The sequence below is a fragment of the Prionailurus viverrinus genome, chromosome B1 (assembly GCF_022837055.1).
Source record: "Prionailurus viverrinus isolate Anna chromosome B1, UM_Priviv_1.0, whole genome shotgun sequence".
NCBI classification, from domain to species: domain Eukaryota; kingdom Metazoa; phylum Chordata; class Mammalia; order Carnivora; family Felidae; genus Prionailurus; species Prionailurus viverrinus.
In genome coordinates this window covers 31,699,055-31,714,099 of record NC_062564.1, presented here as the reverse complement: position 1 = coordinate 31,714,099, position 15,045 = coordinate 31,699,055, and positions in this window count along the sequence as shown.

The window sequence follows — 15,045 nt, the reverse complement described above, 5'->3', positions numbered from 1 at the left end:
AATAGACATTAAAAAAAAAGAAACAGGGCGCCTGGGTGGCGCAGTCGGTTAAGTGTCCGACTTCAGCCAGGTCACGATCTCGCGGTGAGTTCGAGCCCCGCGTCAGGCTCTGGGCTGATGGCTCAGAGCCTGGAGCCTGTTTCCGATTCTGTGTCTCCCTCTCTCTCTGCCCCTCCCCCGTTCATGCTCTGTCTCTCTCTGTTCCAAAAATAAATAAATGTTGAAAAAAAAATTTAAAAAAAAAGAAACAAAGACAGAAACACTTAAGGAAAAGAATGGAGTGCTTGGAAACCTGACATCTCTTCAAGTGACACAGATCATACTGATTGGCTCCTTAAGATTCTGGTTAAACCGAGAATCTTCCTTCACCCTAGCTTGGTGTCCCGTGTGTTTTGTACTAGAATCGTCACATACGAAAGCAGCTCTGGGTGGCCATTTGTTTTAATAATGGGATTAGGGGCACTGCAGGCTTTGCATGACACGAAACATGGAACTGACTGATTCATTCTTGCCATGTAACCTTGTTTATGGGGTGGGATTGGATTAAATGGCTTGAAATGAGATGGCTGGACATCAGAGGTGTTTGGACGAAAATTCAGCCTACAGAGAAAGGTGGGGCGAGTTTCCTACAAGTTATCTCCGCTGCCTGTGAGAAAAACTCCATCTGTTAAGGATTTTTTGTTTGTTTGTTTTTGCTGAGCATCGCGGTGGCTGTTGGTTAATAGAGTCCCGTAGGTAATTTTATTGCGGAAGGAACCAGGGTTCAGAGGTGTTAAATAATTAGCCCGTATCCCACCATTAATGAATGACCGAGCCAAGATGCCATTTCAAAGAAAAATCACTTTCCAGGGCCCCAGGCTCTCTTTAGATCAAGCATCTGGGATGACTTAGTTTTCTCAAAATAATTCTGAAATACCAATTTATATCCTGAAAAATCACAGCTTCTAACCAAAACATTAGACTTCTGCAAAAATTAATACGCTTGAAAGAAACTTGTCAACGGTCGTACCAGCAGATGCGGGAACAGGATGGGATCAGGCACCGGGCAGTGCTGTCCCCACGACACATTTTGTTGACGTTTGGCAGCACCAGCGGCCCTTGTGCAGAGGAGGATTCTGAGCTTCAGGCTCCCCATCTGGGCATCACTAGGTTCAGGATCAGGAGTAAACCCGAAAAAGGAAATTCCTACACAACTTAACTGTTTCTGAAAGCTCATCTCCGTATCACCTGTGCTCTTACAAATGCTATCATGTTCCTGCCAAAGAATCCATGTTTGGGGGGATGTAACTCAGGATGAGAATAGCACGACAGACCGTCAGTATCACTGGTTTCTCAAACGCTGCTGTGCTTGCTGTATGATTGAATAAACCAGATCGATGTTTGGGGGGAAGGGAGGGGAGGGAGGAGGAGAAGAAGAAGAGGAAGGAAATACGGAAACGCCAAGGGAGTGCTAAGCGCCAGACGGGGTCTTCAGAGCCCTTAACATTCTCTCATTTGAACCTCACAACAATCCATTCGTGGTAGTGGCTCTTTCGGTTTCACAGAAGAGAAAACCTAGGTTCAGTGAATGAACCAGGTCTCTGCCCTGCATTCTTTGTCAAAGAACGGCTCCTGAATCCCTTTGGGTTTTGGTCTATAGCTAGGTGACACTTGCCTCCGAGTGAACTGTCCCTCACATAACGCACGCTCCCTGGTTACTGGGCCAAGTCTGTTCTTTGGTGGATGTGACCTTTTTCCCCCGGGAAAAGAAATCATACGGTATGCCGTGGGTGCCGTCTTTAAGGAACTTTCAATATCAACCGATGCAGTGTTTTCCAAACTGGTTTAATATTTGTTACCTTTGCCATTTAAATGTAAGGAGGATGGGAGTTTTAAAAATTAATCTGTTTCGGGGTCCCTCCGTGGCTCAGTCGGTGAAGCGTCCAACTCTTGGTTTCAGCTCAGCTCATGATCTCATGGTTCGTGAGCTCCAGCCCTGTGTCGTACTCTGTGCCTGTTTGGGAGTATCTCTGTCCCTCTCTCTCTGCTTCTCCTCTCTCTCCCTCTCTCTGTCTTTCTCAAAATAAATTAATTTTGAAAAATATAAAAGCCTCTGAGGACAGGACTTAAAAAAAATTATTCTGTGTAAGAATAAGGGATCCTTAGTCCACAGAGGCACATATGACCCTCTGTTTCAGGCATTCTTTAAAACCAGTAAACATTCATTGTCTACATGCGACATGCCAGAGACTCTTCTGGAACACCAGATTTATAGCTGTTGTATTAGCTCCGACTAGTAGATTCTGGTGTAGTCTCAGTCTGGTGCACATGGTGTTGATTACAAGTGACAGAAGCGTTGAGAAGACTGGAGAGCCACCCCCACAGAACTGGTGGTAACCGCTGAGCACAAGGGGCAGTGTTTTTAAGTTCTAGTCCCATGATCTCAGTTGGTAGCCACTGCTGCTGCCATCACAAAAGCCGCTTCTGCCCCAGAAGCCACCACACCACTTCTTCCGTCTGAAGAAGTGAGTTCCCCTTTCCGTCTACAGTATCAGTTCCTGGGCCAAAATCCTTTAAGGATGTGCCCACTGGGGGAGTGTTTGTGTCCAACCCCCAGGAGGGGCTGGGAAACTGAGCGAGTGGTGCGGTGGATGGTCTTTTGCGCGCCTGTCCCCTTCCACCGAGATTCATAAAGCGGTTGATTGTTCCAACCTAGAAAGATCAGGTGCAGCGTCCCCACAAGGAAAGACAAATGTCATCTACAACTGAACAGAACAGACCTCACAGATGTGGAACTTTCCGTCTAGCAGGAAGAGTGAACGGGTAAAGAATTGCACAATTAAAAAAAAAATTTTTTTTTAACATTTATTTTTGAGACACAGAGACAGAGCATGAGCAGGGGAGGGGCAGAGAGAGAGAAGGAGACACAGAATCTGAAACAGGCTGCAAGCTCTGAGCAAGCTGTCAGCACAGAGCCTGATGCGGGGCTCGAACCCACAAACTGTGAGATCATGACCTGAGCCGAAGTCGGACGCTCAACCGACTGAGCCACCCAGGCGCCCCTGGAATTGCATAAATTATTATGATAAGTGTTGAGAAGTAAAGAACACTTTGAAAACCTGTCACCCGGGGACTTGGACAAATGGGACTTGGAGCCGAGGGGGTAGCCTTAGAACACGCCCTGGATGCCGAGCTGCAGCCACTGGGGGAAATGGCAGAGAAGGACAGTTCTGGGCAGAGGAAGCAGCATACGCTATTAAGGTAAAAGAACACGTGTGAGTAACTGGCAGAAGGTCAGTGATGAGACAGGTCAGGCAGAGAGGCGGACAGCAAACAGGCGGGACCTCGGAGGCCAAGCTTCTGACAGTGGCTGTCATTCCAAGAGCTTGGGGAAGAGACGGATTTCAAGCAGAGGACCAACAGGCATAGATTTGCATTATTAAAAGACCACCCTTTCAAGCTTAGAGAATGAATCTGAGAAGAACAGGAATGGATGTGGGATGACTGGTGAGGATGAAGAGGTTATCATGGTTTAAAACTAAATTTGTTGTCGTGGAGCGTGGGGAAGAAGTTTAGGAATTTCCTGAGCTTGCACCAATGGGTTAACAAGACTTAGAGCAGAAAGTGGCCAAGGGCGAAAAGCGCCCCCAGTGTGCAACGAAGCGTAGATTGGGAAGCCACAGGACCAAAACCTCCTAGAATAGGTAAACAGGTAAACAGGACCAAAGACCACTGGAGCAGGGTGAAATTGCCCGGAGCTGATTAGCAAAAAAAGTGCCTTGTTGATCCTGAGGTAGCATGCTCTGTCTTATCCCCTAGGCAAGTTAGGATAAACGGACACAGCCCCTGGTGCCTGCCGCAAACAGCCATCTGCTCAGTGCCGGATTTTGTATTGCATTGACCCAAACCCCTAACCCCGAAAATCTTTGAAACCGCTTTTCTCTCACACGCGAGTTAATGATCACTGTTTCATTGTCTCTTTCGGCACGTCCATCACGTTTGTAAGTCTTCTGATCCTAATAAATACGGAGCAAGGACCCTTACTCAGGGCCCTGGTCTCCTGGACATTAGCCTCTCCCGTATTCAATTTTTTTTTTTTTAACGTTTATTTATTTTTGGGACAGAGAGAGACAGAGCATGAATGGGGGAGGGGGCAGAGAGAGAGGGAGACACAGAATCGGAAACAGGCTCCAGGCTCTGAGCCATCAGCCCAGAGCCCGACGTGGGGCGCCTCTCCCATATTCAATTCTGCGGCTTCTTTCTCGCTGGACAAGAGAGAATTCCAGACTCAAAGTCTGTGACAGTGGAGATGGGGCAAAAAAATAGATATGAGAAAAATCCAGAAAGTAAGATCAGTAGGATGATTGGTGAAAAGGTTATTTCGACGCTGCTACTGGATGATGGCTCCGTGTCCCCAAGGACAACCAGCCCAGTGGTCCCGAGGGATCAAGGGCTCATCAGAGAGCCTAGTACAGGAGTGTCATCTATCACCGGAACCCCAAGGAAGGAGCTGGACTGCAGATGCAGATTTTGGTCTTAATCAGCACAATGGTAGTCAAAGAAGGCATAGCATGGATGATAGAGTCCAGGGGAGAGAGTGAGGAGAAGAAAGAAGTCCAGGAGGAGTTCCAAGGGCCTGCAGCACCGACAGATTTGGATAGAGGGGAAGCTAAGAGGAGGTTAAAGAGGCAGATTAAGAAACTGGAAGGAAAACCGGGCCATGGGACTGGGGAGAAGAGCGGTTTTATACAGCCGCCACGCCAACTGCTTCAGGATCGGTTTAAAGGAGGGGCTGGACAGCAGTTGCTGGCTTCGTCACTGATGCGAACCACAGACTGGAAGATTGCCAGGGACAGGGCTAGACCAGAGTGCTTTGCCAAGTGAGAAGAGGAAGAAAGAGCCCTTTCTGGAAAATGTGCCACGAAGGACAAGAAAGTGATAGGATGGTAACAGGGGCTAAGGCTTGGGGGAGGATTTTTCTTTTTTTGAGATGGAACAGATTTGAACATATTTAAATACTTACGGAAAGGATCTGGTAGAAAGAGAAGTTGGAGATGAGGACGAGGGATGAAAGGGGCCAGGATTTTGTTCTGTTTTCTTTTTGAAAGAAAGAAAGTTTTATGACAAAGCCCCCTCAAGATTTCTCGCTCATACCTCAGTCTCCAAGACCCTGATTGCTCCAAAAATAAGGCCAATGAATAGTGCCTGCCGGGGCGCAGGTGTTCTGAGCATACATAGTACATGGAGTGTGTGCGGCCCTGGGTGACTTTGGAGAAAAATGACGAAGGGGAGGTGTGGAGGTGAGGGACCTGATACAGGCAAAGGTGAGGGAGAGGGGAGTGCATGTGCCCCAAACAGCTTCATGGACAGGCTGCTGTTTATGTCAACTTATGTACATATGCATGGCTATTTTTTAAAAAAGAGAAAAAGAAAGTTTGCCACCAATGGGCTTTGACTTATATATATATATTTTTAATTTTTGTTTTAACATTTTATTTATTTTTGAGACGGGGAGAGACAGAGCATGAACAGGGGAGGGGCAGAGAGAGGGAGACACAGAATCTGAAACAGGCTCCAGGCTCTGAGCTGTCAGCACAGAGCCCGACGCGGGGCTCGAACTCACGGACCGCGAGATCATGACCTGAGCCAAAGTCGGCCGCTCAACCGACTGAGCCACCCAGGCGCCCCTTGACTTGTTATATTGAATGCCTTTACTGCATCTGCTGAGAAAAGATTTTTTTCTTTCAATTTTTGTAAGTGTTTATTTATTTTGGAGAGTGAGAGGCAGAGAGAGAGAGGGAAGGAGAGAATCCTAAGCAGGCTCCACACTGTCAGCGCATTGCCCAATTTGGGGCTCAAACCCACAAACCATGAGATCATGGCCTGCACTGAACCGACTGAGCCACCCAGGGCCCCCATATTTTTTTCTTTCATAGGTTAATGTGGCAACTTACATTAAGTGGTTTAAAGCAAATTCATTCTTGCTTTGCTGAAATAAACACAATTTAGCCATGATTTGGCCATATACGAAGCTGGATTCAGTTGAACTTGAATGGGGTTCAGGTGTCTGCCTCTCCACAAACTCACTAGCCTCTCCCCCTCCGGGCTCAGGGAATCCACTCTCCCTGGAGTTGGGCCACTTCCCGCTTCCCACCAAAGGCTGGCCTCTGCACCTCACGGACAGTCCGCTGGAATCGCTGAGGGGGGGTCTCTGCCTTTGAAGCACAAAAGTCCTACAGTGGCTTCCAGAGCAACTGGCTTACCTGCCAGATTCTCATCCTGAAACGTGCACCCATACACGTGTGTACGTGTGCACACGCACACGCACACACACAGCAAAGACAGCTTTAGGAGTTGCAATTACAAATATTCATCTCATGTCCCTCATGAGAGTCTTCCAAAATTACGGGAAAGGAACTTAGGTATAAATCGATCCTTATAAAGAGAATGGGGGTATCAGCAGGCAGATTTCAGCACAGTTGTGGAAACAGAATGCCAAGGGAACTAGGAATTTGTGGTCTCCTTACACTAACAGCGGTGACTCTATACTCCCATGGACCCAAGCCCCAGCAGTGTCCAGCTGACCCACTCCTGATTCTGGCTCTGCTTCAAGCTGTTTCAGTGCACTTGCTGAGATCCGTAAGTCCCAAGATGGAGTCTCCTTGTGGTCTGGTCTCCCTATGTCTGCAAGGAGTTTCACGGAACTCAGCTCGGTGTGAGGAGTGTGCATCAGCGATGCGGCGGGTCAAGGAGGACAGGACAGGGGAAGGCAGAGAAAGATGCTTCTCCTACACGGTGGGGACTGGCGGGAGATGCATAGGACAAATTAACAGAGCTTCATGTCCTAGACAAACTGATAATGCTACTGAATAAAGTCCTTTTCAGCTTTTTGAATTAGCATATAATTAATCAGGATGTTTTTACTGCACTATGTGGTTTTATTGATATTAATTACATTTGAAAACACAAACTTATATTTTTTTAATATTTATTTTGTTTTTTTTAGTATTTTTTTCATAATGTTTTTATTTATTTTTGAGACAGAGACAGAGCATGAGCAGGGAAGGGGCAGAGAGAGAGGGAGACACAGAATCGGAAGCAGGCTCCAGGTTCTGAGCCTTCAGCACAGAGCCCGATGTGGGGCTCAAACTCACAGACTGTGAGATCATGACCTGGGCTGAAGTCGGACGCCCAACCGACTGAGCCGCCCAGGCGCCCCTTTTAATGTTTATTTTGAAAGAGATAGAGTGAGCACGGGTGCATGCAAGCAGGAGAGGGGCAGAGAGAGAGAGAGAGAGAGAGAGAGAGAGAGAGAGAGAGACAGAGTGAGGATCCGTGCTGTCAGTTTGGAGCCCAGCTCAGGGCTCAAACCCACGAACCTTAAGATCCTGACCTGAGCTGAAATCAAGAAGTCAGATGCTTAACCGGCTGAGACACCCAGGCACCCTTTTAATTAATGTTTTAAAAGTAAACTCAGCCCCCAACATGGGGCTCAAACGCACAACCCCGAGACGGGACTTAGTGAGCCAGCCAGGCACCTCAGCAAACATAAATGTATCTTTTCTCATGAGGGTCAAATTTTCAGTGTCTCAAAGTGATGTGGTTTGATTAGTCCCTTAGAGACCAAAGGAGTGTTGTGCTTCAATTGTAGCAAAACATATAACATAAAATTTACCATCTTAACCACTTTTTCAATTATTTTTTTTTAGTATATTTTTTAGCAGTTTCAGGCTGACGGCAAAACTGAGTAGAAGGTACAGCACTCCCATATACCCCCTGCCTACCTATGCATTACTTCCCCCATTATCAGCGTCCCCCTTCAGAGGGGTTCATTTGTTACAACTGATAAACCTGTCCTGCCACGTCGTTATCATCCAGTGTTGTACCTTCTGTGGGTTTGGACAAATGTATACAGACATGTAACCATTATTACAGTATCCTAGAGAGCAGCTTCCTTGCCTTAAAATCCTCTGTGCTCCTCCCACTCACCGCTGCCTCTCCCAACCCCTGGCACCCACCCACCTTTTTACCATCCCGCTAGTTTTGCCTTTTCCGGAATGTGATCTGGTTGGACTCATATAGTATGTAGCCTTTTCGCATTGGTTTCTTTCACTGAGTAATACGCATTCAAGTTTCCTTCACTTCTTTTCGTGGCTTCCTAGTTCATTTTTAAAGTCGCTGAATAATATTCCATTGCCCGAATGTACCACAGTTTCTCTCTTCATCTGCTGAAGGACATCTTGGTTGCTTCCACGTTTTGGCATTTACGAACAAAATCGCAGAGACATCTGTGTGCAGGTTTTTGGGTGGGTGTAAGTTTCCAGCTCCTTTGGATAAACACTGAGCATTGTGACTGCTGGATCATATGGAAAGAATATGTTTCATTTGGTGCGAAACTGACAAACTGCCCCCCAGGTGGCTGTGCCATTGTGCATTCCCACCAGCAGTGAGCGAGGGTTTCTGGGGCTCCACATCCTTCTCAGCATTTGGGATTGGCAGGGTTGTGGATTTCAGCCATTTTAATAATTGTGTAGAAGTACTTCCTGTTCTTTAAATGTGTATTTCTCTGACAACATATGATGTGGATCACCTTTGCATATACTTACTTGCCGTCTGTGCCTCTTCTTTGCTGAGTGAGGTGTTTGTTAAGGCCTCTGGCCCATTTTTTAAATGGAGTTTTCTTGTGGTTGAGTTTCAAGAGTTCTTTGTGTGTTTTAGATAACCGTCCTTTATCAGATGTGTCTTTTGCAAAATTTTTTTTTTCAGGTCTGTGGCTCGTCTTTTCATTCTGTTGACATTATCTTTCATGGAGCAGAAAATTTTAATTTTAATGAAGTCCAGCTTATTAATCCTTTCTTGCAAGGATCATGCCCTTGGTGTCATATCTAAAAAGTCATCACCAAACCCAAAGTCATCTAGATATTCTCTTATGTTATCTTCTGTGAGTTTTATAGTTTTGCATTTTAGGTCTGTGATCCATTTTGAGTCCTCTTACCTTTTCTAAGTGTGCGGCTCAGTGGCCTTAACTACATGCACATAGTTGTGCAACAGATCTCCGGAGCTCTGCCATCTTGCAAAACTGAAACTCTACACCCATTGAACAAGGTCTCTCCATCTCCCCCCACCCCCAGTTCCTACAACTGCTATTGTATTTTCTCTATGTGTTGTATCGTCTCTATGAATTTGACTATTCTAGAGACTTCATAATAGTGGAATCATATAGGAATTATCTTTTTGTGACTGGCTTATTTCCCTGAATGTAATGTCCTCAAGGTTCATCCATGTTGTAGCATATTACAGTTTCCCTTTTTTTTTTTAATTTTTTTTTAACGTTTATTTATTTTTGAGACAGAGAGAGACAGAGCATGAACGGGGGAGGGTCAGAGAGAGAGGGAGACACAGAATCTGAAACAGGCTCCAGGCTCTGAGCAGTCAGCACAGAGCCCGACGTGGGGCTCGAACTCACATACCGCGAGATCGTGACCTGAGCCGAAGTCGGACGCTTAACCGACTGAGCCACCCAGGCGCCCCCCCCCCTTTTTTTTTTTAAGACTGAATAATAGTCCATTTTGTGTGTGTATATACACCATGCCTTCTTTATCCACACAGCACGTTTTCTTTATCCATTCAAATGGTTATGGACACTTAGCTTGTTACCACCTCTAGGCTATATTGTGATTCGTGCTGAAATGAACATAGGTGTACAAATTTCTTTGAGAACTTGCCGTCAGTTCTTTTGGGTATCGATCCAGAAGTGGGATTGCTGGATCATACAGTAATTCTATTTTGAATTTTTTGAGGAACTTCCATATCATTTTCCATTGCAGCTGTACCAATCTACATTCCCACCAATGGTGCAGACGTGTTCCAATTTCTACACACCCTTGCCAATACCTGTTATTTTCTGTTTCCCCCCTGCGTTTTTTTGGTTTGGTTTTTGGGGTTTTGTTTTTGTTTTTGCAGTAGCCATCATAATGGGCGTGAGGAGACCAGGATTCATATTTTTAATTTTGACCTGGAAATGATGTATCCCAAGTAAGCTATACATCGCATCATAGTTAAAAGTTGTGTCTGTGTGCATGGGTGAGAGACATAGAGCACTACATAGGTATACACTGTATATTTCTGCTAAATGGCGGTGAGACTAGAATCAGAATGATTTGGGAGAGAAGGATACACTGTGATGTGGTGGCAAAAGCCTAGGGAGCGGAGACGGGAATTCTCTGCTTTGGTCCTGACACTTCGGGTTGGTGAGTGATCATGTAAACTCAGCATCTGTCTCTTCGTAGTGAGGATGGAAAGGAACGTGTGTAAGAGAGCAGGCTGACACGGTCGGACACTTCACAACGCAGCCAGCTAGGGTAAACAAGCAGAAAATACCAAGGAGGCTCGAGTTCTGCACGGAATTGAGTTCTTCCGGAATCGATGTTGCCCTCTGAAATACAGATAAAAGTCACTTTCCACAGCAGGCGTGTTGAAGAGATACCGAGCCTGTGGGAAACTTTTTAAATAAGGCAAATGAAGATGTAACCGTTTTCAGGGAATTGTCCATGAAGGAACCCCATGGTGAAGTTAAATGTAATTTGCTAACGTAAATGATGAATGTGATGGCTGAGTGCATGTATTGGGAGAATTAGCTCCTTACCTCTGTGTGTGTATGTGCATGTGTGCCTTTCTCTTTGGCCCCCATTCTTATCTTTCCCACCCCTTTCAATAAGGATTTGATATGCCATGTTAAAGACAAGTGTAAAATTAAAAGATAAATTGGAGGAAGGCAAATAAAAAAAATAAAAGAAAACTTTAAAGCAGAGCAAATGTGAATTCTCCAAACTCATGCTTTGGAAAGATACACTTTTTGTTAAAGGAAGCATCAAAAAAAATTGGATCTGAGCATCCTAGTATCCAGTTCAGTGGGAGAAACATAATCCAATGCAACATTCACATGGTCCAAAAACTTAAACCAACTGCACAGTTCTGATGAGTGATGCCTGAAAGATTTTTTTTCCTGGGAGGTATTTAAAGGAGCGCCTGGGTGGCTCAGTCGGTTGGGCGTCCGACTTTGGCTCAGGTCACGATCTCGTGGTCCGTGAGTTCAAGCCCCACGTCGGGCTCTGGGCTGATGGCTCAGAGCCTGGAGCCTGCTTCCGATTCTGTGTCTCCTTCTCTCTCTGCCCCTCCCCCGTTCATGCTCTGTCTCTCCCTGTCTCAAAAATAAATAAAACGTTAAAAAAAAAAATTAAAAAAAAAAAAAAAGGACACAGTGTCCTAGAAATACCTGCATCCTCGACAGTTAACTCTAGAATAAATACAATACTGAATTTTTAAATCCAATGGGGCGGTGAACCATAGCCTGGCTTGTGTAGAAACGGAGTTCTTTGCCTGAGATACTGCCGGTTGTATCTTGCCCTTGTGAGTTCTCATTTCGTTTTTCTGTTGTTTTGTTTTGTTTTTTAGTAATCTTAAGAATTGACGCATAAAGAACTAACAAAAAGGGGATTTTATTGACTACCTGGAGCCCCAGGCTTAGCCTCCAAAATCCTATTGAAAATACTTGATGACTTATTTTTGGTTACTGAAAGAATTTATACTTATGTAGGAAACATACCATAAACGGTGCAGAAAAGGGAACCCTCGTGCCCTGTTGGTGGGAAGTAAATTGATGCAGCCACTGTGGAAGATGGTATGGAGATCCCTCAAATAGTTAAAAATAGAACCACCACATGATCCAGTAATTCCATTCCTGAGTATTTAGCCAAAGAAAGTGAACACACTACTTCGAAAAGATGGATGCACCCCCATGTTAATTGCTGCATTGTTTACAATGGCCAAGATAGGGAAGCAACTAAGTGTCCATAGATGGATGAACGGACAAAGGGAAGGTGGTATATATGCAATGGAGTATTATTCAACCATTAAGAAGAATGAAATTTTGCCATTTGTGACATGGATGGATCATGAAGGCATCGTGCTGAGGGAAATAAGTGAGACAGACAAAGACACATACCATATAATCTCATTTATATGTGGAATTCAACAACAACAACAAAAAAACGCAAGCTCATAGGTAAAGAGAACAGATTGGTGGTGGTCAGAGTTGTATGGTGGGGTGGGGGTTACATGGGTGAAAAGAATCGTAAGGCACAAACTTCCAATTAAAAAATAAGTAAGTCACGGGGACATAACGTACCTCATGGCGACCACAGTTGTAACACTGCATCGTATATTCAAAAGTTGCTGAGAGTCGATCTTAAGCATTCTCCTCATAAGAGAAAAGAGTTCTGTAACTATGCGTGGTGACGGCTGTTAACTAGATTCCTTGCGTGATCATTTTGCAATATATACAAATATCAAATCATTATGTTGTACACCTGAACCTAGTAAAATGTCATCTGTCCATTATACTGCCACAACAAACAACAACAGCAAACCATTCACAAAGTCAAAAGAGAAACAACGAGCTGAGAAAAGGTTTCTCAACACGTAAGACAAAGAAAAACATTGCCTCTTCTTTCAGGCACCCCCCCCCCCAATTTGGATGTAAGTGGTTACCGTTTGGGGAAGGGAAGATGTGGGGGGTCTTAACCCTTTATAAAAGATACTGTATTATAATTCTGGGACTTCATAAGATCTTTGTGAAATCTTTCAGAATCAGCCTTATGTAGGGACAGTGCTCCCTTCCATGGTGTTGGCATCTGTAACATCTTCTGTGTCCTGGCAGGCCACGTGAGACCGGTCTTGATTTGTGCTGTTTAGGACCCTAGTGGTTGAGGCTGGGTAAACAGGTCCCAGGTAGCCTTAACAACCTGTTTGGGGAGTTTCATCCCAACTATATTTTGGTTTCCAGTTTTGGCCTATGTAGGTAATATCTATATATGTGTTGCCTCCTGGGACTTCTCCGTGAGGATGTCTCATAGTACTTTTAATTCAGCGTGGATTAATTCAGATGGAAATTGACCTCTTCCCTTCAGATGCTTCCTCCTTGATCTCCCTTGGAATGTATTACAACCATTCAACTCCTCCAGCCAAAAACTAGATGGCACCCATACTTTGTTCTCTGCCCCCGCTCCCAAGGTCAAATGTATTGTAAGTCTATTGACGCTGACTCTGATATTTTTCCAGTGTCCATCTACTTCTTTCTCTCTCCTTACTCTTCCTCCACTGGTTTGGTCACTATAATCTTTGGTCGGGTTATGAAGCAGCCTCCTGATGGCCTCCCTGCCTCCACTCATCAGAAGATTTTGCACACAGTGGGCAGAGGGATCTTTCTAAAATGCAAATCTGGGGCACATAGGTGGCTCAGTCATTAAGCACCTGGCTTTGGCTCAGGTCATGATCTCATGGTTCGTGAATTCGAGTCCCACATTGGGTGAGCTTGAGCCCCGCTTCAGGTAAACCACGAGCCCTGCTTTGGACGAGCCCCATTTCTCTCTCTCTCTCTCCCCACCCCCCACCTCTCTCTCTCACTCACGACCTCTGTCTCTCACAAAAAAATAGTAATAAAATGCAAATCTGATCATATCACCTGCTCAAATCCATTCAGTGGCTTACAACTGCCATTGGTAAAAAGACCTACTCTTTTTCTTGTTGAGTGGAGGAAGAAACAAATATATGGACAGATATTTAAATAAATTGCATAAATAAAGGCCATTCAGATAATGATAAGTTGCCATCAAAATCAAACACAGTGATGCACTAGAGGTGAATGTAAATGTTGAGGCAGGTGGGATTTGGGGAGGAAAATGACATTCATGTTGACCTTGGTCTCAGAGGGGCATCATGATGGGGCCCCTCCCTTCCTTACTCTCCCACCGCTTTGAAGGCACTATGCATTCTGGCTTCCAAGCCTTCACACAAACTGTTATCTCTGGCTTATTTTCTCCTCTCTCCTCCTTCACTTGACTTAAGACCTACCCTTCAGGTCACTTCTTTAAGGTTGTGTGCTCACCTGCTGGAATGCTATACTTTGAAAAGTGATGCTGAGCTGCCTTGCCCGTGGTATGTTCCAATACGCTCCCCCCAGAAAGGTAGCAAAGGGCTGGTTTCCCCATGTCTGCAGTCCTATGAGTGGCTATTGTCCATTCTTTCTCATTTTGGCCATTTTGATGAGCACAATGGTAGTATCTCAGTGTCGTCTTAATTTGTGCTTCTTTGATTCCAGTGAGACTGACATTTTTATGGGTTTACTGTCCATTTGAGTTTTCCTTTTGTGATTTTCCAGTTTATTTCCTTCATTTATTTTTCTCTTGATATGCTCGTAGCTTTCTCATTTGTCCAACAGCATGCTCGTTGTGTGCCTACTATATATTATGCAGTTGCTATGGGCTGCAGTATGTTTTCCCAAAATTCATATTGAATTGAACATGGTTAGGGTTGAAGCCCTAACCCCAGCACCTCAGAAAGTGACTGAATGTGGAGATAGACCCTTTATTTATTTTTAAAAAATTTTTTTAATGTTTATTTATTTTTGAGACAGGGAGAGACAGCATGAATGGGGGAGGGTCAGAGAGAGAGGGAGACACAGAATCCGAAACAGACTCCAGGCTCTGAGCTGTCAGCACAGAGCCCGACGCGGGGCTCGAACTCACGGACTGCAAGATCATGACCTGAGCTGAAGTCGGACGCTTAACCGACTGAGCCACCCAGGCGCCCCTAGATGGACCCTTTAAAGAGGTGATGAAGATAAAATGAGGTCAGTGGGGTGCTATCCAATATGACTGATGTCCTTATAAGAGGAGGAGGTCAGGACGCAGACACACACAGAGGGGAGACGATGTGAAGACACAGGAAAGGAAAGCCATCTACAAGCAAGGGGAAAGGAAGAAGAAACCAACCTTGCTGACACCTTGATCATGGACTTCCAGCCCCCAGACTGTGAGAAAAATAAATTTCTCTTCTTTACGTCACCCAGTCTGTGCTTTTTCTTTCTTTCTTTTTCCCCGTGGCAACCCTATCAAACTAATACAGCAGTGTCCTGGGCACTGGGGTGATACATAAATACATTTATTTTATGTTGTATCTTATTATATTTTGGTCTTACTGTAAATAAGATGGTGAAGTTCCAACTGG